We start from the raw sequence: 26,144 nt of genomic DNA, 5'->3' as shown, positions 1-26,144 counted from the left end.
CTACTCAGAATTATCTACTAAAATTAAATTAAAACTAATAGTATAACTTGTGAATGAAACAGTGATCTTGCCACTTATGGTAAGAAGTAAGACTCCTACTCTGCCTTCAACATTTGTTTTTTGAAGATATGCATTAAGATCCATTTTTTTTTGGTTTTTTTAAACCAAACATTGCTATCAAAATAAGAAGAGAGGGGAGGCAAGTACTTAATTACCTCTGAGATCCCAATATCTGTTTCCATAGTGAGCACCACACAGACTTCAGTCTGTCAGATATAGAAAATCTGCTGCTTGATACTTTCACAGGTTGGTGTCTGGGAGCCTGGGTACCCATGGGGTCAGGGGCTTTTCTTGGCATCTTTTCCCAGTGTCATCATCTGTCAGATTGAAAGGATGATAGTTGGCAGAATGCATGCTGCAAGCTCAGCCCCCATAAGAATGAGAAAGTCTGATGGAAAGATGCTAACCATTGTGTTGTCCTTTTAAGAATCCCATCAGAACTTGTGACCTATGGCAATGCTGGCAAATGGCCTTTGGAAAAGCTGAGCCTGGAGTTAAATAATTTTACACTTATATGCCTCCTAGGGTGTCTAAAGACAGAGAATATGATACCCGTAGATAAAAGCAGAAGTAGCTATAAAATAATTTATTTTTAGGAAACATTTTAAGGTTTGCAAATTGTTTGCTTCATCAATCTTTGTCTGAAATTAAAAACCCTTTATAATTTGTTTCTAAGTCATATTTTCATAGTGATAATACATTATCTACTTACCCTCCTTGCTCCCTGCCCCACCTCACTCCTAGTAATCAGATTGGCCTATTTACTTCATATGTGACTTTCAATCTCTCACTTTGCACCTTTTCATTAGTTATTCCTTATGTCTGAAATTCTTTCCTTTCTCACTTTATCTCATAAAAGTCTAGTTTTTTCCAAAACACAGCTAAAGTTCTACTTCCTATAGAAGGTGCTCCCTGGTCCCCTCATTGCTAGTGGTCTGGCTCAGCCTCAATGTTCATGGTACTCATTCTGTATATATTTTGCAGCAACTCCAACAATTTTGTACATACTTATCTATTAACATGTTTTTCTTTAGTAGAATGTAAGTTCCCTGAAATCAGGAATTGTCTAATTTTTCTTTTAATAACACAGTCTAGTACATCATCTAGAAAAAGAAGGCACTGAATAAATGCTTACTTAGTTGAATTGAAATGAATTGAGATAGATGGTGAATGTATCATAGTCCTATTTACACTTCCCTTGTGTTAAACCCTATTTGAATAGACTTTCCTTTTGGGTGCAGAACGATCATTCGATGTTCTGTGACTGTATGAAGGGCAGAATTGGAGAGAACTTGAGAGAAGAGAGATTGGTCTTAAAGTTTCCATTCAAGAGAGGAATATAGCTCCAGATTCTCTTCAGAGAGAGAGATCCCTGAAGGGAGACAAAGAGTCTGGGACTAGCACCATGATCATTCTACATTAGAATCTTTGTTGATTTTACTCTTGGATTAGATTTGAGACAGGTTGAATCTGAGCTCAACTCTTGATTGAGCTGAGATATTTCACACCTAATAGAAGAGAGTTCATTTATTATGTATTTTATTTTATATGTGTATATATATATATATATATATATATATATATATATATATATATATATATAATATTTTCACCTGTGCTGTCTCTGATTTCTGTGTGCTACCAGCTTAGATAAATGGGTTTATTTGCTAATTACTACCTGTGTTCTTTTTGGAACTGACATTTAGTAGGGGAGGGAATCAAGTCTTGGATATGTAGCTGTGGAGAATTCATTCCTTATTAAGGGATAGCCATGAGAAGTCCATATTAAGTGTAAAAATCATCTTCCTTTTCTAGAAATAATTGTTGTGAGACAGATAGATATAATTTTGCATGTCAACTTTTCTTTGAGGAGAGCAAGAGGCTAACCTTGGGTGCTGACCTTCTGCTTTTCCTCTTGGCAGGAATCAATCTCCCTTAGAGAGGAGAGGGTGAAAAACTTGCTGAAATTCAATTGTTTCAGTCATGTTTGACTTTTTGTGACCTCATTTGGCATTTTCTTGGCAAAGATAATGGAATGGTTTGCCATTTCCTCCTCCAACTCATTTTATAGATGAGGAACTGAGGCAAATGGGGTTATGTAACTTGTCCAAGGTCACACAGCTGAGATGAGGTTTGAACTCAAGTAGATGAGTCTTCCTGACTCCAGGCTCAGTGCTCTATCCATTGTGCCAATTAACTGCCCCTGGGAGTCTCTGGAGATATCTATTAATGCCTCCTTTAAATGAGAAACTATAGTTCTAGCCAGAAGTATGTGGACTTTAAAACCTACCCAGGTAGCATGATGAGATCAAGTGAAATAATACAAAGAATTTAACACAGTACAATAATATACTTAATAACCACTTGTTCCCTCCCTCCCTTTTTCCATTCATAGCTCCCTTTACTCAATGTACATGCACATATGTCTATATGGATGTATATACCCACATATTTGTGTACACACATGTGCATATATCTATCCAGTAATAGATGAAGCAACTATAACTCAAAGAAGACATGTGATTTACCCAGCATCACACAACTAGTGTCAGAAGCAGGATTAGAAACCACCTTTTTTTTTGACCTTTGGAACTTCATAAGAGCAATGATCTCATGGGTATAAATCGTCCTTCTATGGGCACATAGTATGACCCTTTTATGCCATGGTAGGCAGTATTTATGAGTCTCTGAGATGAAGGAATACACTTCTCCTGACAAGGAGCCTCAGATGTTGCTACCCTCATAATCCATTGCTGGAAACTTTTGCAGCTTTGCAGGACTTACAGGAAATGTTTTAATCACAATTGTTGGAAAATATGGCATAATGTCACTTTCTGTCTGATTCCTTGTGCCTGCAGGCATGGATTCTATACGTTCTGAAGATTCTACAAATTAGAGGAAATCTATAGGTCATGATCAGTGTGAAAATTATAGTTGGGTGGAATGTGTTTAATCCTTTGTCTAAAGAGAATATGGAAAAAAAAAGCAAAACAAAACAAAACAGGTGCTTTCTCATCTGTAAAATAGATTGTGCCAGATAAACTGCCTCTCTTAGCTTTACATCTATCAGCTAATTCTTGATAAACCTAATTTTAACCTTTTAGATCTCAATCAATGATCCCATCATTCTTTCCAGGACCAAACTTACTTTTCAAAGAAATCTCTGAATATTTATAAAACAGTCATTACCTTTAAAAGGATCCCTTCTTAAATTCACATGAAAATAAAACCATTTATTTCTCCTGCTGAGAACCTAAGATCATCTCTATGATGTCCAAAGGAATTTTATGGAAGCAGCAAATCATAGGATTTTAAAATATGGAAAGGATTTCAAAGGTCATGTTGTCCAGTTATTCTGTAAAACATCAACTTCGTGTGACCTTCTTATTCCCCAGTCTTGCCCAGTTCTCTGTCATTTGTTAGTCATCATACCTCTTTGTTTGCCAAGCTTCTGAGTTATTTCTCATTTGTTGCACAAGATTGGCAAGTGTCCTTTAGGTAATTATTTACCTGCTGCTACTGCTGACTCAAAATCCTGAGGTCTTGGAAACAGGACACATGTGCTACCCCAGACTATTCTATTGGTATAAAATACAAAGTTCCATCTTAACAATGAACTCTTCCAGATTACTTTGCCCAATATCCCTTTATATGACCTCTTTAAGCCCACAAGGTTGGCACACAGAAATCCACTATGAATCTACCTTAATGACTCTTCTCTACAACTTTAAATTTTAATCTTAAGCTTTGCATGCTGATCATTACTTGCCTCTCAGTTTGTGACACCAAGTTATTTTCTCCCTTTCCCTTCATCCACAGTGAAGCTCCAAATCACTTCAGTTTGGTTTTCAGTTTTTGTCATAACTTTTGCCTGGAAAACTCTGACAAAATAGATGTAGCATTCAAGTCTTTTCCCAGTTGTGGTTCAATTTCACCCCTCCTTGAAATCGACTTTTTCAGTCTCGGTCTTAATATTCATTAGAATATTAGGATATATGTGTATTTATGCATATATATACATATATATTAGAATATAATCTTAGGATATATGTATACATTTACATAGTAAAAGATAAAAAAATAAAATACAATCTTTTGATTCATTTTATTTTATAGAGAATTTTCATAAAAATTGAGAACTGGGAGGGAACTTAGACATAATGATCCATTTCATTTGAGTCTTTAATGAATGCTTGGAGTCATAGTACAGATATTATTTTAAATGTATTTTGTTGATATATTTGATTTTTAATCCCTTTTTATTTTCTTTAGTATATCTCCCCATTCTTCTGTTAAAAATCATGCCAAATAATGAATAGTTTTTAAAATAAAATGATTTTATTATTGTTTTCTCTTTCTATGATGATGTCTGTGTCTATGATGATGAAGACAGTTTTCATAGTTTTAAGATCCCAGTTGTCTTCTTAAGGCAGGCATTAAAGAGATATGAAAAGAATGTGAAAAAAAAACCTTTCATTCACTTGATTTTTTTTTTATTTTGAAAGCTATTTATCATCAAAAATATATTATTTATTTTAACATAGAACCTATTTAATGCAGAATTCCAAAAGTAGTATTTACATAAACATTATCATGTAATGTTTAACATTTGATATATAATGGATTGATTGTTGTTGGTGAATTAATAAATGAGCCATCCTTTATGACAAACAGTATTTTGAGAAAGGAATAAGTAAGTCAGCACAACTGATTGATACATTGAAAAAGTCCAAAAATATGGGCAATATATAATACCTACGGATGTCCAAGATGCATGGAGGGATATATTGGGAATGTGTTCTCATGTGAACCACTTGATCAAAGTACCACTTGATATTTATAGCTTTGTTATAATTAATTTTGATTTTGGAGAGGGTCACATCATTCTTTCCATTTACATTGTTGCAGTTTTTCTGTATGTTATTTTCTTTATTCTATACCAGTTCATACAACTCTTTCAATGTCTCATATTTATCACACACATCATAGCACATATTCCATTAATTCATGTAGCACTATTTATTTACATCCCCAATCTATTGGCTTCTATTTTTTCCATTCCTCAAAAAAGTTCTGTCTTTCACATATATGGGGACTTGGTATATATAGGGACTTCCTTATTATCCTTGGGGGTATAAGACAAACAGTAAAATTTTTAGATAAAAGGAAATGAATAGGTTGGCGGCTATTTGCATATTTCCAAATTGTTTTCCAAAATTATCATAACCAAAACTCCAGCAACAATGCATTAGTTTGCATGACATCCATTAATTACATAATCATTGGCTACTGTCATTTTTGGCATCTTTGTCAGTGTATGAATTAGTGAAGATATTATTTTCAAATATAGAGAACAAAAACTTAGGCTCAGAGAAATGAGGTAAATAGCTTACCTATAGCTAGGAAGAGGCAGAGTCAGAAATGCAGCACGCAGAATTTGCTGACCTTAGTCTATTGCTCTTTAGTATATCAATTAGCCTCTAAGATGCTAGGAGCAAAAGCTATCATCATACTTCCTTTTTCCCCTTGAAGCATTGATCTATTATTTTATTAGTGTGGAGTTATTCCTATTAAATAACTCCCTTCACTGATACAGATTGATAATTCTTAGTATAATTTATTTACATAATTTTCTCATTTGAGTATCATTATAACACTGTGATGTAGGTGCTATAATTTCTCCCATTTTACAGAAGAGGAAAACTGAGATGACAAATGTAGGAATTGTCCATGGAAAGGTTCAAGCTCAAGTCTTCCTGACTCCAAATCTAGGTCTCTAGAAGGTTCAGCGAATGGAGCACTGACCTTGAAGTCAAGAGAACAGGAATTTGAATCTGACCTCAGACACATGACACTTACTGGCTGTGTGAACCCAGGCAAGTCACTTAACCCTGATTGACTCACATCCAGGGCCACCTCCAGTCATCCTGATTCATATATGGCCACTGGACCCAGACGACTCTGGAGCAGAATGTGAGGATTGAGACCACCCCTCACTCAAGTCAAATTCATTTGCTTGTCATGACATCACCTTCCTGATGTCATGGTCTTCTTCGAGAATGAAGGACAAAGAACATTATGTTATCCTATGGTCTTATGCCCTTCTTGCTGTGCAGACCTGGGCAACTCCTTGTCTCTCACTCTTAGTATTCTTATCAGTAAAATGAGAAGAATGATATATTTCTTACAGAGTTGTTTTGAAGATCAAATGAGATAATATTTGTGAGCACTTAACAGATATAAGTACATTCTATATAAGCCAACTACTTTCAACAATGTCATAGATTTAAGACTTGAAGCAGGTATAGACCGAAGCCAGTTTGAACTGATTCATGGGAGCCAACTGTTAATTTTTAGTGAGAGTATTTACACTTTGGAAAATTGAATAATGTAACAAACCTATGCTTTATTTATTGTTTTGTTGATTGTTCAGACTAAAGGACATGATGGATAAAATGTTAATATTGCAAAATAAATTTTAAAATGTGTTCTGGGTATCCTATTTTTTTTTGAAAGCTAGTTCTTAAATATTTATCAGTCCTGACAGGATGGGAACTTAAAAGCCATTTAGTAGTGCTTCCCCTTCATCCTTCTATTTTACATAAAGAATAAAAAATCTTAGAGAGAATTTAAGAGACATCCTCCTGGTCAAATGTTAGAATATGTCAGAGATAGTGCTTAAATTGAAGTCTTCTTGGTTCCAAGGACAATTTTTATCCCCTGTTTCTTGTTATCGCTACCTGCCTTTCAAAACTTCAAATAATAATATAAGGAAGCCCCTTCTATTTCAGAAGACATAGGTACAAGGGATGACCACCCATCTGATATGTCTCAGAAATAATTTTGCATGCAGTTTGATCCAGTTGTGTGGTTGTGATCCTTGTGACTAGTTGTGACCCATAGAATGCTCTGAAACCTTTTCAGGGAGTCTATGATGATGAAGACAGTTTTCATAGTTTTAAGATCCCAGTTGTCTTCTTAAAGAAGGCATTGAAGAGATATGAAAAGAATGTGAAAAAACCTTTCATTCAACTGATTTTTTTTTATTTTGAAAGTTATTTATCATCAAAATATATTATTTATTTTAACATAGCACCTATTTGATAAAGAATTCCAAAAATGGTATTTACATAAACATTATCATGTAATGTTTAACATTTAATATATAATGGATTGATTGTTGTTGGTGAATTAATAAAAATATTTAAATTTTAATGAATTAATAAGTATTTTTAAATGATCAGTTTCAAGTTCTATAATGGTAAAAATCAATTTAGCTCATAACAACAAAAGTTCTTTGGGATCCTTAAAAAATTTTAAGAGTATAAAGGATGCTTGAGACTAAAATGTTTGAGAGCCCTTGGTCTATTTAATCTCTGAAGGCCTTGCTTATTTGGGATTCTCGAGTTCCAGAAAGAAATAAAAAGAAATAAAAAGAAAAGAAAAAAGGATAAAATCCAAACTGACAGGAGAAAGAAAAAAAGCATCATAAAAAGATAAAACATTCATATTCAAGGAGGAAAAAAACACAAACAAAACCAAGGATGTGCCTGGAGATCGTATTGTGGAAGGAGAGGGAGGTTGGCTTGGGGTTGAAGTGACTAATTATTCCCATAGTTCCCATCAGGTCTGAACTGATGGGGACTGAAATGGCTTTGTATAATTGTCTAATAAGATCATCAGACATTTGTGTACAAGTCACGTACCGTTACTTCAAATAACTCTGCACAGAGACTTGAATGAAAAAGAAAGAACTGACCTCCTCCTAAAGGTTGGCTAATGAAACCTGTGCTTTTCTGCTTTGCTTTGGCTTCTAAGAAAATAAGAAACTGGTTTCTCATCAGAATCGTTCAATTCAATTCATCTTGGACTGGAAAACCTTGAGCATCCTTCTGGCTCTAGCTTTGTAACTTCTTATTACTATAAACTTATGATTTCAGGTTTTCTCCTTGGAGTCACAAATATTTAAAAAGACTGAAGTGAATGGGTATAACTATTCAATACAACCTGATTCAATTCAACAAGTATTTGATTAAGATTTCACTATATAACAGGCACGAGAGGTCATAAAGAGGCTCAGGTTTAGTGTATTGAGTCATCCCAGGAAACTCTGAGACTCATGACTGTCTCATCAACTCTCAATAACTCTAGCAGCTCTTTAATGTTGAAGTTGTACAGCAATTACTGGTCTGCATTCAGGATGCCTTTGGCAATTTTCTTGACAGAAGTACTTGATTGGTGTGGCATTTCCTTCTCCAGCTCATTTTATAGATAAGGAAAGGGAGGCAAACAGGGCTAAATGACTTGCCCAGGGTCACACATCTAATTAATTGTCTAAGCCCAGATTTGACCTCACATCTTTCTGACTCAAGGGTCAATGCTCTATCCACAATGCCAACTAGTGGCCCTATGTGTGTATACGCATTCATGCATGCGCCCATGTTGTTGTTGAGTCAATTCAATCAGATTTGACTCTCCATGACTTTTTTGGGGGTTGTCTTGCTAACAATATTGTTGTGGTTTGCCTTTTCCTTCTCCAGTTCATTTTATAGATGAGGAAACAGAGGGAAACAGGATTAAGCAACTTGCCCAGGGTCACACAGTTAGTAAGGACTTGAGGCTAGATTTGAATGCAGGTCCTCTTGACTCAAGGGTCAGTGCTCTAGTCACTGTCCACCTAATTGACTTTGTGTATCTATGAATATATTTAAGTATATATGTACATGTGTCTGCATATAACATAGCATGTACAGGTGTATTTGTAAATGTATATATAAAACAATATGCAAAGATATATAGATAGATATAGATGTAGGTATAGGTATAGATATAGATGACATAGATATAGATATAGAAATAGATAGAGATGATAGAGATAGAGATATAGAAATAGAGATAGAGATATAGAAATCGATATAATTATGGTTTTTTTTTTCTGGCACACCATGATAGGGACTAGGATAAAATATGAATAATACATCCTGATTTCAAGGAACTTATTCTAACAGGCTACACACAACTAGTAACAAATAAAAGCAGAAAGGTCTAGGTGCTGCTATAAGGAAGGTATGAACAATGTACATATGACATTAAAAAGAAGTGATCACTCTGTCTAGGGAGAGTCAGGAAAGCTGTGATCCGAGTAGGACACTTTTTAAAAAAAATAATAACTAACATTTATATAAGTACTTTAAGGTTTGCAAAGCACTTTAAACAAGCTACCTACCTAATTTGATCCTCACAAAAGCCTTTATTATATCCATTTTACAGACGAGGTAAAGGAGGCTAGATTAAGTGACCTATGCATCTAAGAAGTGTATAAGGGATGATTTGAATATTTATGCACTGCACCACCTAGCTGCCTCATTTTATTGTTTATTTTTTATAAATTTATTACCATGGATAGGACAGGCAGTTTCTTTTATTTATTTAAGGTAATAGGGTTAAGTGACTTGCCCAAGATCACATAATTAGATAATAATTAAGTGTCTGAAGCAGACACTGTTTGACCTTGGGCAAGTCACTTAACCCCATTTCCTTTCAAAAACTAAAAAAAAAAAATTTCTAACCTCTGTATGAATAATACCTTCGGAAACATGTCTGAGATATCTTGGTAGAATGACAAGCAATAGGTAAAGATGTTTGGGGTAGGTAGAGGGAGATATTTCATGAAAAAAAAATTTATAAGAAAAGATAAAGATGTGGGAAAGTAATAATTCTGGTTACTAAAGAATGGGTATGGGGATAATCCAATAATCCAGTTAAACTGATCTATCTGCTACAGGCAAGTTGTGGGAAACTGAACAAACTCCTTAAACTCTTTTGAGTCTTAACTTTCTCATCCCTAAAATGGGGATAATAGTACCCCTCTTAGTACCAGTACCTCACAGAGTTTTCCATGAGAATCAAATGAGCTAATGGATATGAGAAGCTAAGAGACCATGTGCATGTAAGGGATGATTAATCAAGCAATTTATTACTTGTAAGCATCCAAAATCATGGCTACCATCCTGGGCTTCATCAATCTAGTTGACTCTTTCTGTACATAGCCTTACTTCCCTCACGGCTGCTGTTAGGGATGGGCCATAAATCAGGGCTTGTTTACAAGCTATTTGACTGGAAGCAAGCTCAGAGAATCATTAGTGCAGGTAATGACGCATTACCTTCTGGGTCTGCCATGGAGGTAGGCCAAAGCTCCTCAACTAGGCAGCAAGCCATCCAACCAACCAATGTCCTCCTTGATAGTAAAGCTGGAGATATATTCAACTCCCCGCCCCCCCCAAGACAAAGGAAGAAGAGGACCACAATGTTCCTAGGGCTCTTTTCTTTTTGGTTGCTTGTTTGTCCTCATCAGAAGCATCAAAATGCATCAGATCTGGAGAAATCCAGACAGGTGGATCAGAAATCCAGCATCAGAAATATTGCCGCCCCACCCCCAAGGTTATCCATCCCTTTAAACAGATAAGACAAGTCCTAGCATTGTTAATTTGTGCCTGAAGTCATTTGGTAAGTCTAATTTTGGGTATTTATAGTAAAATTAGCATTGAATATATTGGGCAGGACCTGAGTTCTCACTTCAAAACATTATATGATTTAGAATTGGAAGGGAATTTCAAATTTGCTTAATCTAAACCAATCATTTTACAGTAGAAGAAATTGAGGGCATTTGAGAGTTACTTGTCTAAGGTCACATAGATTATAAATGGAATTAATAAGTAAATGGGGTGTATTGGGTGCTCAGGAAAGATTTCATCTCTGGTGTGAGGCCTGATGAGGCCCTTTCAGGGCTGTACATCCAATTTTGGTATCACTTATCACCCAACTCTCAAGAAGCTGTAGCATGCCCAATGGCCACACCCTGGTAAAATTATCTCAGAAGATAGTCTAAATCACGTTGAGGGTAACTGATAGGCCCATTGATGAGTGAGGGGAGCATGAACCCCAAACAGATGAAGACTTCTCAAAGCAGAATGTTCAGGAATATAATTTGTTCCAGTGGCTATGAAACAGGCACTGTGGAGCTCTTAGAGCTTGGTCAGACATCAAAAATGTCAGGGTCATTCATTGTATCCTGGGCCATTGCCAGTCCCCTGGACTTTTTTTTTAGGTTTTTGCAAGGCAAGGGTTAAGTGGCTTGCCCAAGGCCATACAGCTAGTTAATTATTAAGTGTCTGAGGCTGGATTTGAACTCAGGTACTCCTGACTCCAGGGCTGGTGCTCTATCCACTGAGTCACCTAGCCACCCCTGGTCTTTCTGGTGGACTTTGATGACTCTGGAAGAGAGAGTGAGACTGAAGTCTTTGAACAACTCTGCTTCACTTAAATCTAATTCATGTACTTATACTTTGTGATGTCACTAGTCCTTCTTGGAAATGAAGGACAAAAAGAGAACAATATGATGAGGGATTGTCTTCTGATTCCAAACCTAGGATCCCTAATCTTATAAAAAATAATTAAGCATGCTAATTAGCTAGCTGATTTATTGAATAAATGGCAATGATTATTTTATATTTGTTTAGAGTGGTTTTTTTGTTTTTTTGAGGGAAAAAACACTGATTTAAGAGTAAGGAAGCTGGAATTTAATTCCTGCTTTTTGCCACTAATTAGCTGCATGATCTTTGTCAAATTACTTTAGTAACTAGATTTTTTTAGGTGAATGGAAACCCGCTTCTCAGTAGGACTTTAAGTGATAACTCTAACACCTAGGGCAAGTTCAGTTGAGCAGTAAGTCATAGAGGTGAGGTGAGGGGCTAGAATTCAGGATACCCTGAGATTGATGTACACTTCTATCGATGCTGACACTCAATGCCTCAAGTATCAAGATTTCTCAGGCAGCACTGTGCTGACATTATGTCCCAATTATATGTCACAGAGTTATGTCAACTGTATTAGACAGGCTATTGACTATGTTATCCCCACCCTGAGGAAGGAAAAACAAAACAAAACAAAACAAAACAAAACAAAACAAAACAGACATCAAAAAAACCCAACCCTTCAGAATCTGGAGAACACTTCATAAAAATTATCTCTTATGTATATCTCTTTCCCTTAATTCTAATTTCTCATAGGAAAATAACTAATACTAATCTGTAAACAAGTTTATCAAAATAGGTATCTACAATGCTAACATAACTAAGGGGGAAGGAGGTGGGAAGGAAGGGTGAAATGAAATTTTGTAACTTGAAAATATGCATGTGCAAATGGATGAAAATATGAAAAAAAGAAAAGGGAAAATTAACACAAAAATGTAAAAAAAGTATACTGTCTAGTTTACAGCTAGGTAACATGTGAATTCTTTCTATTTCTTCTGGTTTTAAGAGATGTACACAGTTTTGTTTATAGGATTTCTTGAAATAGAATGTCGAAATTTTTTTTTTCAGTCACAGTGTTCAGATAATCCAAATGATTCTTAGGTCCCCCCACCCAGTTTTCCAGAGCAGTTGTTTTTGCTTTGAGATACTTTATATTTGCTTTCATTTTCAGTGTTTTAACTTTATTTTAATAGTTCTTGTTATTTCCCCAAATGAGTCATTTGCTCCTATTTTGTCTATTCAGATTTTCAGGAAGTTTGTGATTGGGCAAGTTTAATACAACTTGATCCAAGTTGCTAATACCTTTCCCATTTTTTTTCTTCCAGAGCTATCATTTCTTTTTCATTTTTCCCTTGCCTACTTTCATGCAATATATTTTTTAAAAAATGTTTTACCTTCTTTTAAAAACTCTTGCTTCATCTTTTCTAAGAATTCTAGTTGAGTATGTGCCTACTTGAGTATGCTTTCCTCTGAGGCACTGCTTGCAGATGCTGTGGGGTCACCCTTATCTTCTGTGTTTGAGTTTTGAGTGTTCCTGCTGCCACAGTAGCTCATTATGGTGAGACTTTAGTTGTTTTCCCATTCTCAAACTTATGAAAAAGGTCTGGCTTGATCTTAGTGCTGCTCCCTTGGGAGTACTGAGTTTTGAAATGTTCTAAAATTTCAGGGACAGATCAGAGACTTCCAAGCTTTCCCTGCTTCCAGAATGGACCGATTGAGTGCAAAGTCTGATGATTGGTGCCCCTCTGATCTGAGTTCTGCAATTTCCTGACCTGAATCTAAGTCTCTGCATGACTAGAATGTTACTGGTCTCCATTCTTACCAACCAACTGGAAAGCTCTGTTAGTTCCAAGTAGCAGAATTAGAGATTCCCCTTTGGTCTGGATTTCCCACCTTGGTTATTCCTCTCCAGGCTGGCCTAGATACTGGAAGTAAGATTTTGCATTTAAGGTCTGACTCATACTACTATTGCTGTTACTGATTTTAGAACTTCTTTCTTTCTTAATATACCTCCCTGAGACTCTCTAGACTGTGCACACAACCCCTTCTCACTCTATCTTGGATCTGTGACTGGAAATTGAATGGTGGACAATAAAGTCCCCAGATGGTACCTGTCTCCAATGCAGTAGAAGATGCTGCTATTTGGATCTGAGACCCCCTTTTGTGATGTAGTGTTCTAGGATTCTTGTCCTAAACCTGACCTCAGTATCTATAGATCTTTATCTCTCTATGATAACCTGTACTCAACAAAGAGTTCACTGTGTCTTTTTTTCTGTATTTTTTCATCCAAATTTGATCTTGTGCATTTTTAAAGATCTGTTTGTAGAAACTTAACTGCATTGCAACTTCTTTTTATGCCATTTTGACTTTACCTCTTCATCAATTATCAGTCCCAAATCCTTTCCCCTTCAGGTCCAAGCTCTTTGTTTTTGAGGTGATCTGATCCATTAGTCTTTTCTAAGACCATATGTTAATGGACATTTATGGTTTCCCAGAGAGTCTCCCAGGTAATATGCTGTCACTGCTTTACCTGAATGAAGTAACTAATAATTGGATTTTAGGTATGGGGGGAAGTCCAAACAAGGAGATGTTTGAGGAGAGGGAGGGAGAATGCTTTTCATGTCCTTTTCCTAGGAAATCTCTTTAGGTAGCCTATGGCTGACCAGAGCCTTTTCAGCTCAATATTATTCCTTAAAGTGATAGCAAAGAAAGTCAAAGATGAACTGAATAGAAAGGTCAATGAGAGACAAAAGAATAAGCATGTATTTAGCATATATGAATATTTGTGAGGTTAGAAGAGTCTTCCAAGTTCCTATTGGATTGATCAGTCACAGTCAAGCTTAGGATAATTTTTTTTAAACAGGAGATTTATTTATTTTGAATTTTACAATTTTGCTCTAATCTCGCTTCTCCCCCATGCTCCACAGAAAGCATTGTTTACATGGTATAAATTGATCTAAGCTGAATGTGATGAGAGAGAAATCATATCCTTAAGGAAGAAAAATATAGTATAAGAGATAGCAAAATTATATAATAAGATAATGTTTTTTTTTACATTAAAGGTAATAGTCTTTGGTCTTTGTTTAAACTCCACAATTCTTTCTCTGGACACAGATGGTATTCTCCATTGCAGATACCCCAAAATTGTGCCTCATTGTTGCACTGATGGAATGAACAAGTCCATTAAGGTTGATCATCACCCCCATGTTGCTGTTAGGGTGTACAATGTTCTTCTGATTCTGCTCATCTCACTCAGCATCAGTTCATGCAAATCCTTCCAGGCTTCCCTGAATTTCCATCCCTCTTGTTTTCTAATAGAACAATAATGCTTTTTAACATACATAGTTTGTTCAGTCATTCCCCAATTGATGGACGTTCACCCAATTTCCAATCCTTTGCCACCACAAACAAGGCTACTATGAATATTTTTGTACAAGAGATGGTTTTACTCTTTTTTTATGATCTTTTCAGGGTATGAACTCAGTATTGGTATTGTTGGATCAATGGCTATGCATATTTATTGCTCTTTGAGCATAATTCCAAATTGCTCTCCAGAAAGGTTGGATGAGTTCACAGTTCCACCAGTAATGTATTAGTGTCCCAGATTTTCCACATCATTTCCAACATTTATCATTATCCTCTCTGGTTATACTGGCCAGTCTGAGAGGCAGACCCAAGATACCTTAATCTCAACATAGAGATGTCATTTTGTTTCTCTTTTAGAATGAAAATTCACAACTAACCAATGAGGTGCTGGATGTTGTGCTAGGAAGTGAATATGCACAAACAAAAGGAAAGACAGTATTGGCAGATTAGTTTAAGGCTTTCGTGTGCAGTTGGCTATATTTTGAGTCAGTTGGACCTATCCAGGGCCATGTGGGGCAAACACACTTTGCTAAAATAAAATGACCTTGATTTCCAATAAAGAATTTGAGTTTGGGGCAACTAGGTGGCATCATGGATAGAGTACCAGTCCTGTAGTCAGGAGGACTTGAATTCAAATCCAGCCTCACACACTTAATAATTACTTATCTGTGTGACCTTGGGCAAGTCACTTTAACCCCATTGTCTAGTAAAAATCAAAACAGAAAAAAGAGTTTGAGTTTGGACAAAATATAACTTCTCTAAACTCCCTGGCAGGAGGGCAGAGCCAAGATGGCAGCATGAAGGCAGCATTTCCTGGGAACTCCTTCCCCCCAACCTCCCCCCCCAAAAAAAACCAAATTATGGTTCTAGCCAAAATTTAGAGGGTCAGAACCCACAGAAAGACTGAGTGATACATTTTTCCCCAGTCTAAGATAACTTAGAAGTTCTGCGAGAAAGGTGTGTCTCAACAGGCCTGGGGGTTGGGAAAAAAGCCTCTGCTGCAGCACAGTGCAGCCCAGTCCAGTGCAACTCAGAGATCACAGGCAACAGCTTGAAGGGGTGGTGAGAGAGCTCTACTCCACTAGAATGAGTGTGGAGTGAGGAGTACCAGCCACAGAATCTGCAGCAAGAATCTGGAGAAAGCAGCCTGCAGCCCCAGAGACGGTAAGGGAAGTCTACAGAGATTTCTCTGCTCTCCCTTGGGGTAGGACTCTGTTGTTTGCCTACACTCAGACCCATGTTGCAGTTTGGGCTTCCATACTAAGATAGCTGGATCCCTCCTTATAGCCCCAGGGCAGAGGGAAGTGGGGGGGGATGCATCTACATATCAAAGCAGAAGCAAGAGAGCATGAGACCTTGGAGGAATAAAGGTCCCAATGGGGTGTCTTCCTCAAAAAAATCCCAAAGCCTTGGAAGTGCTGTCTTGGGCTGAGGAAATGAGTAAACAACAGAAAGAGAAGAATCTGACCATAGAGAATGACTTTAGTTCCATGGAAGATCAAAACACATACTCAGATGATGACCAAATTGAACCTTCTGTATCCAAAACCTCCAAGAGAAATAGAAAATAGGCTCAAACTATGGATGAGCTCAAAAAAGACTTTGAAAAACAATTAATGGAGATGGAGGAAAAATTGGGAGGAGAAAAGAGAGCAATGAAAAAAAATCATGAAAACCAAATCAAAAGCTTGATGAAAAATAAACAAAAAATACTGAAGAAAATAATATGTTAAAAACCAGTTTAGGCCTAATGGAAAAAGCAAAACAAAAGGCAAATGAGGAGAAGAATGACTTAAAAGAAGAACTGGCCAGCTGGAAAAGGATATAAAAAACTCTCTGAAGAAAATAACTCCTTCAAATGCAGAATGGAACAAAAGGAAGCTGATGACTTGGCAAGAAATCAGGAAGAAATAAAACTATTCCAAAAAAGCCAAAAATTAGAAGAAAATGTGAAATATCTCATTGGAAAAACAACCAACCTTAAAAATAGATCCAGAAGAAATAATTTTTAAATTATTGGGCTATCTGAAAGACACAATCAGGAGAAGACCCTAGACTTCATTTTTCAAGAAATAATGCAGCAAAATTTCCCTGAGATCCTAGAAGCAGAGGGTAAAATAGAAATCAAAAGAATTCACTGGTCACTTCCTGAAAGAGATCCCAAAAGAAAAACTTCCATGAATATTATGACCAAATTCCAAAACTCCCAAATCAAAGAGAAAGTTCTAAATGATGCCAGAAACAAATAATTCAACTACCAAGGCTCCATAGTCAGGATTACACAGGATGTGACAGCATCTACATTAAGGACTTGTAGGGATTGGAATATGATATTCCAGAAGGCAAATGATCTTGGTTTATAACCGAGAATCAATCACCCAGCAAAACTGAACATCCTCTTTCAGAGGAAAAAATGGACTTTCAATGAAACAGGGGACTTTCAAACTTTCCTATTGAAACACCCAGAGCTGAACAGAAAGTTTGATCTCCAAGTACAGGACTTTGGTGAACCACAGAGGGAGTGTAAGAGAGGGACTAACTATGAGGAACTTGATGATGTTGAACTGTTTGTATTCCTGCACAGGAAGAAGATACTGATACCTCATATGAACTTTCTCATTTATAAGAATGGTTAGAAGGAGTATATATATATATATATATATATATATATATATATATATATATACATATATGTATATACAGGACATAGGAAGGAGCAGAACATAATGGTATTAAATAGTAAAAAAATGGAGTCAATGGGTGATAAAGGAAAGTACTGGGAGGAAGGAAAAGGAAATGAAGAAGAAGCTAAGAAATTTCACATAAGAGTCAAGAAAAAGCTTTTTCAATGAAATGAAAAGGCGGAAGGCTGGGGGGGGGGGATGAGTGAGTCTTCATTCTCATCAGAAATGGCTCAGGAAGGAAATTACATACACACTTAATAGGGTGAGGAAATCCATCTTATCCTAGAGAAAAATAAGAAGAAAGGGATGGGATAAAGGGGAATACGGGGAGGTAAGGGGCGGAATAGGTGCTAGAAAAGAGGGAAGATTGAGGGAGAGGGTACTCAGATTCAATACACTTTTGGACAATGCCAGGATGAAAGGAGAGAGAGAGAGAGAGAGAGAGAGAGAGAGAGAGAGAGAGAGAGAGAGAGAGAGAGAGAGAGAGAGAGAGAGAGAGAGAGAGAGAGAGAGAACATAATAAATGAGAGTGGGGAAGAATAGAGTAGAGTAGAGGTACAGCTAGTAATAGCAACTGGAAAAAATATTGAAACAACTTCTCTGGTGGACTTATGATAAAGAAAGCAACTCACCCCAGAGACAGAGCCATTGAAATCTGAACACAGACTGAAGTACAATTTTTTTCTTTTTCTCTATTTTTGAGGTTTCTCATCTTCTTAAGGTGGTTATGTTTACTCTGATAACACATTCAATTACATCAATATATGGCATGGAAACAATGTAGAGACTATCAGACAGCCTTTGGTAGGAGGGAGGGGGGAAATTGTAGAATTCAGAGCCTTGCAAAAAATTTTGGGTACATATTACCATTGTATATAATTGGAAAACAAATAAAATGTTAAAAATGAAAAAAAATGAACTCCCTGGAAAATTTTCTTTTCTCTAAAATTCTAAACAGAAAAAGACACTCATTTTGACCTTAGCCTCTGGTTGAGGCAGTTGAAAATGGTTGTGAAGGTCTATTTTTTGGTTTACATGCATTATTTTTCCAGCTTAACCCTTACCTTCCCTCTCCATAGCAAGGAATACCTTCTTGACCCCTATTTTTCCAAATACTGGCATGTGTTGACTGTTTCTAGTGGCACATGAAAATTAAGAAAATCCAGGGTCAATTTGCATGAGACCAACTTCTCTTGGATGATCTGAGAAGACTGTTATCTATCTCAGTATATTCCCCTAAACCACAGATGAATAGAATAAGTCCCCATCAGGGAATCTATGATTTCTCCAGAATAAATCCATTAAAGAAGCTCTCTGAGTTCCAAACCCTTTAAAAGAAAAATTTAGGGAATTCTAAGAAATCCATATACAAAAATGAAAACGGATGGAACCCCAGAACAATAGTTGGCAGAAGAATCTGTTTTGATTTACTGAGATGTGACTTTGCTATTCCGTGAACAAGACACTCCATCTCTCAGTTCTGAGCATTTTCTTTTACTGCTTCTCATGCCTTGAATTTTCTCCTTCAACTTTATCTATTGATTTCCCTGACTTCCTTTAAGTCTCAACTAAAATTCTACTTTTTTAGAGGAAGCCATTCCCAAACTCTCTAAATTCTAGTGCTACTTTTCTATTAATTATTTCCTATTTACCTTATTGTCTCCTCCTTTACATTTGATTTGTGAAATCCTTGAGGGCTGGGAGTGTGCTTTTTTTTTTCTCCTTTTGAAATAGTACATAGTTATTGATTGACTTGTTGCTATTTAAACAAATGAAACAAATATTTATTAAGTGTCTACTGTGCACAAAAGCAGCACAGCATAGTTAAGACAGATGACTTGGACTTCATGGAAGTATGATTCATGTTCTATCTCTGACACATGATATTCATGGACCATGGAAAATCAGACCATTTTCTAAGTCAATGTTTCAGACAAGATTTGAACTGCCTCACTGGAAAGCGAATTTCCTACACAATTTATAAATCTAGAGTCCTCCCCCATGTCTCCAATAAAAAAAAAAGAGCAAGGTACTTTGATAGATGCTGGAAATGCAAAGATAAAAAAGAAAATAGTCCTTACCCTCAAAGAGTTTACAGTCTATTGGAGGGGATCTTACATATACATATACATGGATAAATATTTACACAAAAGGCAAATTCAAAGAAATTTCTTAGGGTGGAAATCCTGAGAAACGGTTTTTCAGGAAAAAAAAGATTTGCATAAGATGCTGTACTTTAGGTGAACCTTGAATGAAACTAATATAGTGACTGCAGTCTCATCCGATGGTCCTTAAATAGCCCAATTTCTCATGGATATCAACACGGAATGATCAGGAACAATTGTGATTGGTGTTTGACTGATTGTTTCTGTATCTTTACTGTAGCATCTCTCTTTTTCATCTCCATCTCCATGATTGATTTGTCTACCTTGCTTTCCATGTTGGCTCACAATAGAGTAAAAGGCATGTTTTCCTATCTTGGTAAAGGAAAATGGCTCCTTCCAGTGCACCCACTTTACCTAATGCTCTCTGCTCTTGTTTGACAATGAAGTTTTAGCTCATATGCCTCCGACTGTGAATTGGGGGAATTCTACTCCTTTGACTTGCCTGAAATGGCCTTCTCTTTCTCCCTCCTTCACAAGCATATCCCTTGTCACCATTAAAGAGAGACCCCAACTGCTGCTGCCTCCATCAAGGCCTGGACTTGGCTTTGAAGCTTAGCTGTCCCATTCACTTACTGTGTGTGACCCGGATCAAGTTTCTAAACCTCTTTGATATTCAGGAATTTTGTGAAGAGAGCCTTTTAAAGATGTGTCTGTGTTATAATTTGAACCAATGGAGGAAAAATTCACATTAGTGGAATCACAATTATTTAAAGAGAAGGCAAGGCAGTAAGAAAAAAACAGAAAAACTCTGTAGTTACAAACAAGAGAGAATATCTGTGAGTCTCAGTTTCAGCACCCTACCTTTTGAGTTGTTGTGAAGGTCAAATAAATCAATGTAAATAAAATATTTTGGAGATATTAAAGATATCTGTAAATGCGAATTGCGATTATTATTATTATTATTAAAATAACTACAAGCGACAATTTAAGAAATGTTTTCTGAGGTGAAAACATCTCATATGCAATAGCTTCAAAGCATAAAAGTTTAATAGGTCATATTCAAAATTTCCTGTAGGACACACCCAGAAAGAAAACCTTAATAGGTTTTGAGGTCTTGAGTTGTTCACTGGGCTAAAATCTTCAGTTGAGTCAAACTGTATTGACCAACCTCAATTGGGAAATAAAATATTGAGTCTCATCCATAACAAAATTTAATCTAGAGTTGGGGCAAACTATGCTCTGTATTTATTATTAAGCACTTTACAATATAAACCACAGTTAAATAAAGTAAACATGCCCCAAAGAAGTGGGAAAAGCTTTTTTTTCCCTGAGATGAAAATGACATTGTGGCTAGGGAATACAAGATAGACTAATACCATAGTAATTGGCCATTTTTTAATAACCAACAAATCGATACATCCCCAGTGTTAATTCTGAAGAGTTAGTCCAGTAAGATATCGTATTAATGATAAGAAAGGAAAACAAAATTAGCTTTCCAGCTAGACTTTTTCAGTATTCTTAGGACAGCAATGAAATTGCTTTAGGAACTACAATCTAACAAAAGCTAAAAAAATGGTCATCTTAATTAGGAGGAAATAGAGTAGGAAGAAAGGGCTAAAGGGATTAGGGGTTATGGGGGAAGCAAACTGAAGGATAGAATTGCTTACCTCAAGCAGGTCCACTTGGGAGAAAACTACTGTAATTGCTGCCATTGTTATGGAAACTCAAAACTGGTTATATATATTCTGGTGTTTTTCCCTCTGGGTTCAATGGATTTCTGAAAAGTTCTAGGCAAATAAAATGTTTGTAAATTGAATACAAATGGTTCAAACAGGCTTCCGGGATCTGATTGTTCCAAAGACCCCTTTGAAAATCCTTTTATAATTTCAAGTAAATAAACACTTCTTATTTTATTTATTTGGTATGTTTGGATTCTCTTTTATGTAAAACTCTCAAATAAGTAGAATCTTCTAGAACATAGACATATTCTTACACTCACGCATTTTTACTTTGTGGCTAACTAGGTTAAAACAGACCAAAAACTGAGACCAAGGCTTTGTTGTAAAATTATTGTGAAAAACAAGCAATTAAAAACAAAACCAGAGGTCACCGGACATGTATTCTGTTATGGTACCAATTCTGTACAAATGTCTTCCATCTTACAGGGCTATCTCCAGTCATCCCGATCTATAACTTGCCACTGAACCTGATGGCTCAGGAGGAAAGAATGGGACTGGTGACTTTGCAGAGGTCTGCCTCACTTAAATTCAATTCACTTGCAAGTTAGAACATAATCTTCCTGATGTCATAGTTCTCTTTGAGAATGGAGGACAAACAACAACATCGTTTTACATTTATATCTATGACACAAAAACTTCATACTTAAATTAACATTGAGACCCAGTGGTCAAAGATGAAACCTACAAGCAGGGGTATGCAGGTAAATGTTTAACAGCTGGTTCATATACAAACCATGTTATATTTAATTTGGATTATTAACATTTTTTATCACTTTAAGTATAGACAATCAAAACAATCAAGCTCTGATTTATGGCATTTGAGAATGAATTGTAAATATTCATCCTGAAAATTTAGCAATTTGCTATGGTACAAGCTGACTAGAGCACACCTCTTCCTTTAAGTGGCATGATCAACTCCAGGAAATACATCTAAAACTATCAAAGAGAAAACTTCTAGCTGAATAATAAGAGACTTTGTGGTATTCCAAAATCAAAAGTGAACAAGAAGAACATATTTAAAACAATTTCCAATAACGCAATAACATTCTTAATGTTTATTTTCAGAACTGCAAAATGGATCATGAAAGATTTGGAAAGTACCTTCACAAAAACCTGATGCAATATTAAAGAAACACAAGATCAAAGATTCATGATGTTAAAATGCTCAATGTCACCAAAAGTTATATTTCATTTTTCTTCTGAATAGAGACTATGTAATGACTGTGGGCCAAGAATGGCATTAGAAGATCATTCATTGATTGACCATTTCATGAACTCAGTCATGAAAAAATGCATGAAATCACTACTAGTTAGAGAAACACAAATTAAAGTGAGTTTGAGATTCCACCTCTGACAACAGTATTAATAAATATTGAACAAATGACTAAATTATGTTGAATGGTTTGTGAAAATAGAAGGAATTACGATGGTGACATAAGACCAGACTATTACCTCAAAATACTACAGAATGATTATGTTTACAAACTCCAAACATTTCTCAATGTAAATTATGCAAGAAAATGGTAGAAACTGTGCAGCTTTATTACTTTAGGCTATAAAAATTTAGCAGTTACTGAATACCTGGTAAGACATATATGACTCACTGGCTATTTTTTCTATCTTTCATGTACTGAGAGATGAGAAATCTCTATCCCAAAAATAAAGGTCTCAAAATATCCTACAGACCTCGAGCTATAAACTGTACTATAACCGGACCACTATCACAAGCCAAATTCACTGACCAAACTAGAGGAAACTATTCACACAGCAGATAGTACTAAATTGGAAGTCATGAAGATCTGAGTTCAAATCAAGTTCCTTAAACTCTGTCTACCTCAATTTCCTCAAGTATAAAATGAATATAATCATAGCACCCACCTCCCCAGGATTGTTGATTAGATTAAATGAGATATTTGTAAAATGTGTTCCTGATACCTATAAGGCACTTAATACATTCTTTCTTCTTTCTCTAACCTTTTGCGCTCAAACACCTGACCATAAAATTATTCATAGCATTTTTACAACAGTTTTTGTTAGGTCTCACTATATCAAATACTTAAATTGCAAGAAATCACTACTAGTTAATAATGCATAGAATGAAAAACTTAAAAAATATAGAGACTTAGCAAAAGAAAACAAATCAGTTTGCAATAGTAAAAAGAACATAGCATTGCTATTGTCCTATTTGATCTTTGATACATATTGAGGAAATTTTCAGTACTAATATTTCCATTCAATAAAAGAGTAATTTTATTCAACTGGACAATAATTGTATATAGAATACCCAATATTAAAGAATAACTTTAGGGTAGGGATTCCATCTAAAAGGTCTCCATCTAAAAGTTACAGAATAAAATGAATCAAAAGAGCAAGATAACAGATTTTTTGGAGCAATGTAAGGATTTCAAGGCAGTTTTATACATTATTTCATTTGAGTCATATAGCAGCTCTCTGAAATAAATACTACAGCTATTTTTCCCTTCCCCTTTATTTTTTCTTTTAAAAATGATGAAACCAAGTCTGTTGGAAATTAAACGTCTTACTGATGGCTTTGCAGCTAGGAAGTACCTGGACAAGATTTGAAGCCATGTGCAGCACTCTTGCAATGGTATCAAGGTCAAATAGAAATGGTAAATTTCATATTTAGAAAATCACAAATTACTATTATTTATATTGTTTTGTTTTTATTTATTTTGCCAAAAATTTTTTGATTACATTTTAATCTAGTTACACTCTACTGTGGAATTTTTCAGACCACATGGAATTTAACAGTTCTGTACTGTAGCAGACTGCATGTCATTATTATAAATATAGTTCTACTCATAGATTAAATGATTACTGAGTTACCAACTAACTAAATGGAAAGTGCATCATTATCAGGAATCCTTCTTCTAGGTGACAAATGACCATGGTAAAACACAAAACAAAGGGGAAAAATTAAATGTCCTTCAATCCTCCATAATCTCAATATAAATTAGTCCATTTAAATCCAACTCATACTTATTAAAGGTATACTAGATGTGAGGCACTGTCATTGGTGACCAGGATGCAAGGACAAACTGAAAACAGATCTGACCCTTAAAAGTTTGTAATCAAAGTGGCAATGTAGTGGAAAGGGATGAAGGGGGTAGAATGAATCACAGAGGTTTTGTTTTTACCATGTGTAACTATTAGAATAATTGATAACACTCTAAAATGAGATTTTTGTTCAATGATATATAAGTATCATTGAATATATAATTATATATTATGTTATTAACAACAAAATTTTATATTGTTTTAGCAAAAGCAATATTCCTATTTGAGGAACTAAACTATATAAATGTTGACTGATAAATGAAATTAGAGACAAGAACAATGGTTTAGAATACTAAAAGTCACTAGAGAAAAAAAGGAGGGGTGAAGTTACTTTCATTGTATGACCCAATGCAACAAAACATCATTTCACTTATATTGAGTTAAAATGAGTACAGGCATATCTCATTTTATTAAGCTTCACTTTATTGAGCATCAAAGACATTATTTTTTTGTTTGTTCTTACATATTAAAAGTTTAGGACAACCCTGTATCAAGCAAGTCTATTGGCATAATTTTCTAATAGTTTGTGTTCATGTTATATCTCTGTGTTACAAAAGTAATTCTCACAAAATTTCAAACTTTTTCCATTATTATTATATTTGTTATGGTGATCTGTAAACAGTGATCTTTGATGATAGTATTAGAACTGTTTTTGGGAAACTGATAAAATTTTGCATGCATTCTGACTATTCCAAAAACTAACTTTCCCCCCATCTCTCTCCCTCTCTTCAGGCCTCCTTTCTCCCTGAGACATAACACTATTGAAGAATATTACATAAATTTAATTGATAAAGCATTGGCAGGGTTTGAGAGGATTGATTTCAAATTTGAAATACGTTCTACTGTTTTTAAATACTATCAAATAGCATTACATACTATATAGAAATCATTCATAGAAGAAAGACCCAATTTATGTAGCAAATTTCATTGTTGTCATATTTTGAGAAATTTCCAGTCACACCAATGTTCATCAGTCACCACCCTGATCCACCAGCAGTGATCAGCATCAAGACAACAATCTTCATCCACTAAAAGATTATGATTTCAAGTATATTTCATATAGTTTGTATAGTTAGTAGCAAAGTATTTTAATTAAGATATGTATATTTTGGGGGCGGATAGGTGGTGCAGTGGATAGAGCACCAGCCCTGGAGTCAGGAGTACCTGAGTTCAAATGTAGCCTCAGACACATAATAATTACCTAGCTGTGTGGCCTTGGACAAGTCACTTAACCCCATTTGCCTTGCAAAAAAAAACAAACCTAAAAAAAGTATATTTTTAAATATAATACTATTGCATACTTATAAACATATACTTATAAACTTATAAATATTTTTTACATTATATATGGGAAACAAAAAAATTGTGATTTGATTTATTATGACATTCACTTTATTGTAGTTATCTGGAACCAATCCCATAATATATCCAGATATGTCTGAATAAGCAAAAATAATTACTTGGTGATAAGTATAGACCACCTATTATGAAAGATAAAAAGATGGAAAAATCTGATTAAGAACTTTACCAAGTTCTCCAAACCAAGTCAAAAAGCTCCTTTGATACTTGATAATTTCAGTAATTAAATGTGGGTACAGATTGGAATGGTGACAAATATATTGGGAAATATGGTTCATAATTAAGAAAGATACCAGAGGCCTGTATACTCCTTAGCATCCTCATGAATAATTTCTTTAAGAAAGAACTGGACAAGGGGTGGCTAGGTGGTGCAGTGCATAGAGCACAGGCCCTGGAGTCAGGAGTACCTAAGTTAAAATCTGGCCTCAAACACTTAAAAAT

General features: G+C 35.4%; 1 long non-coding RNA gene across 1 annotated transcript in view; it reads left to right on the top strand.

Annotated features, from left to right (window-relative positions):
• LOC141499831 (uncharacterized) overlaps nucleotides 1-26,144 on the top strand; it is a 191,434-nt gene that overhangs the window by 96,949 nt on the left and 68,341 nt on the right. The window lies entirely within an intron of this gene.

Source organism: Macrotis lagotis, chromosome X (assembly GCF_037893015.1).
Source record: "Macrotis lagotis isolate mMagLag1 chromosome X, bilby.v1.9.chrom.fasta, whole genome shotgun sequence".
NCBI classification, from domain to species: Eukaryota; Metazoa; Chordata; class Mammalia; order Peramelemorphia; family Peramelidae; genus Macrotis; species Macrotis lagotis.
The sequence above is the reverse complement of the archived record's forward strand: the minus strand, read 5'-3'. Positions and strand labels throughout refer to the sequence as shown.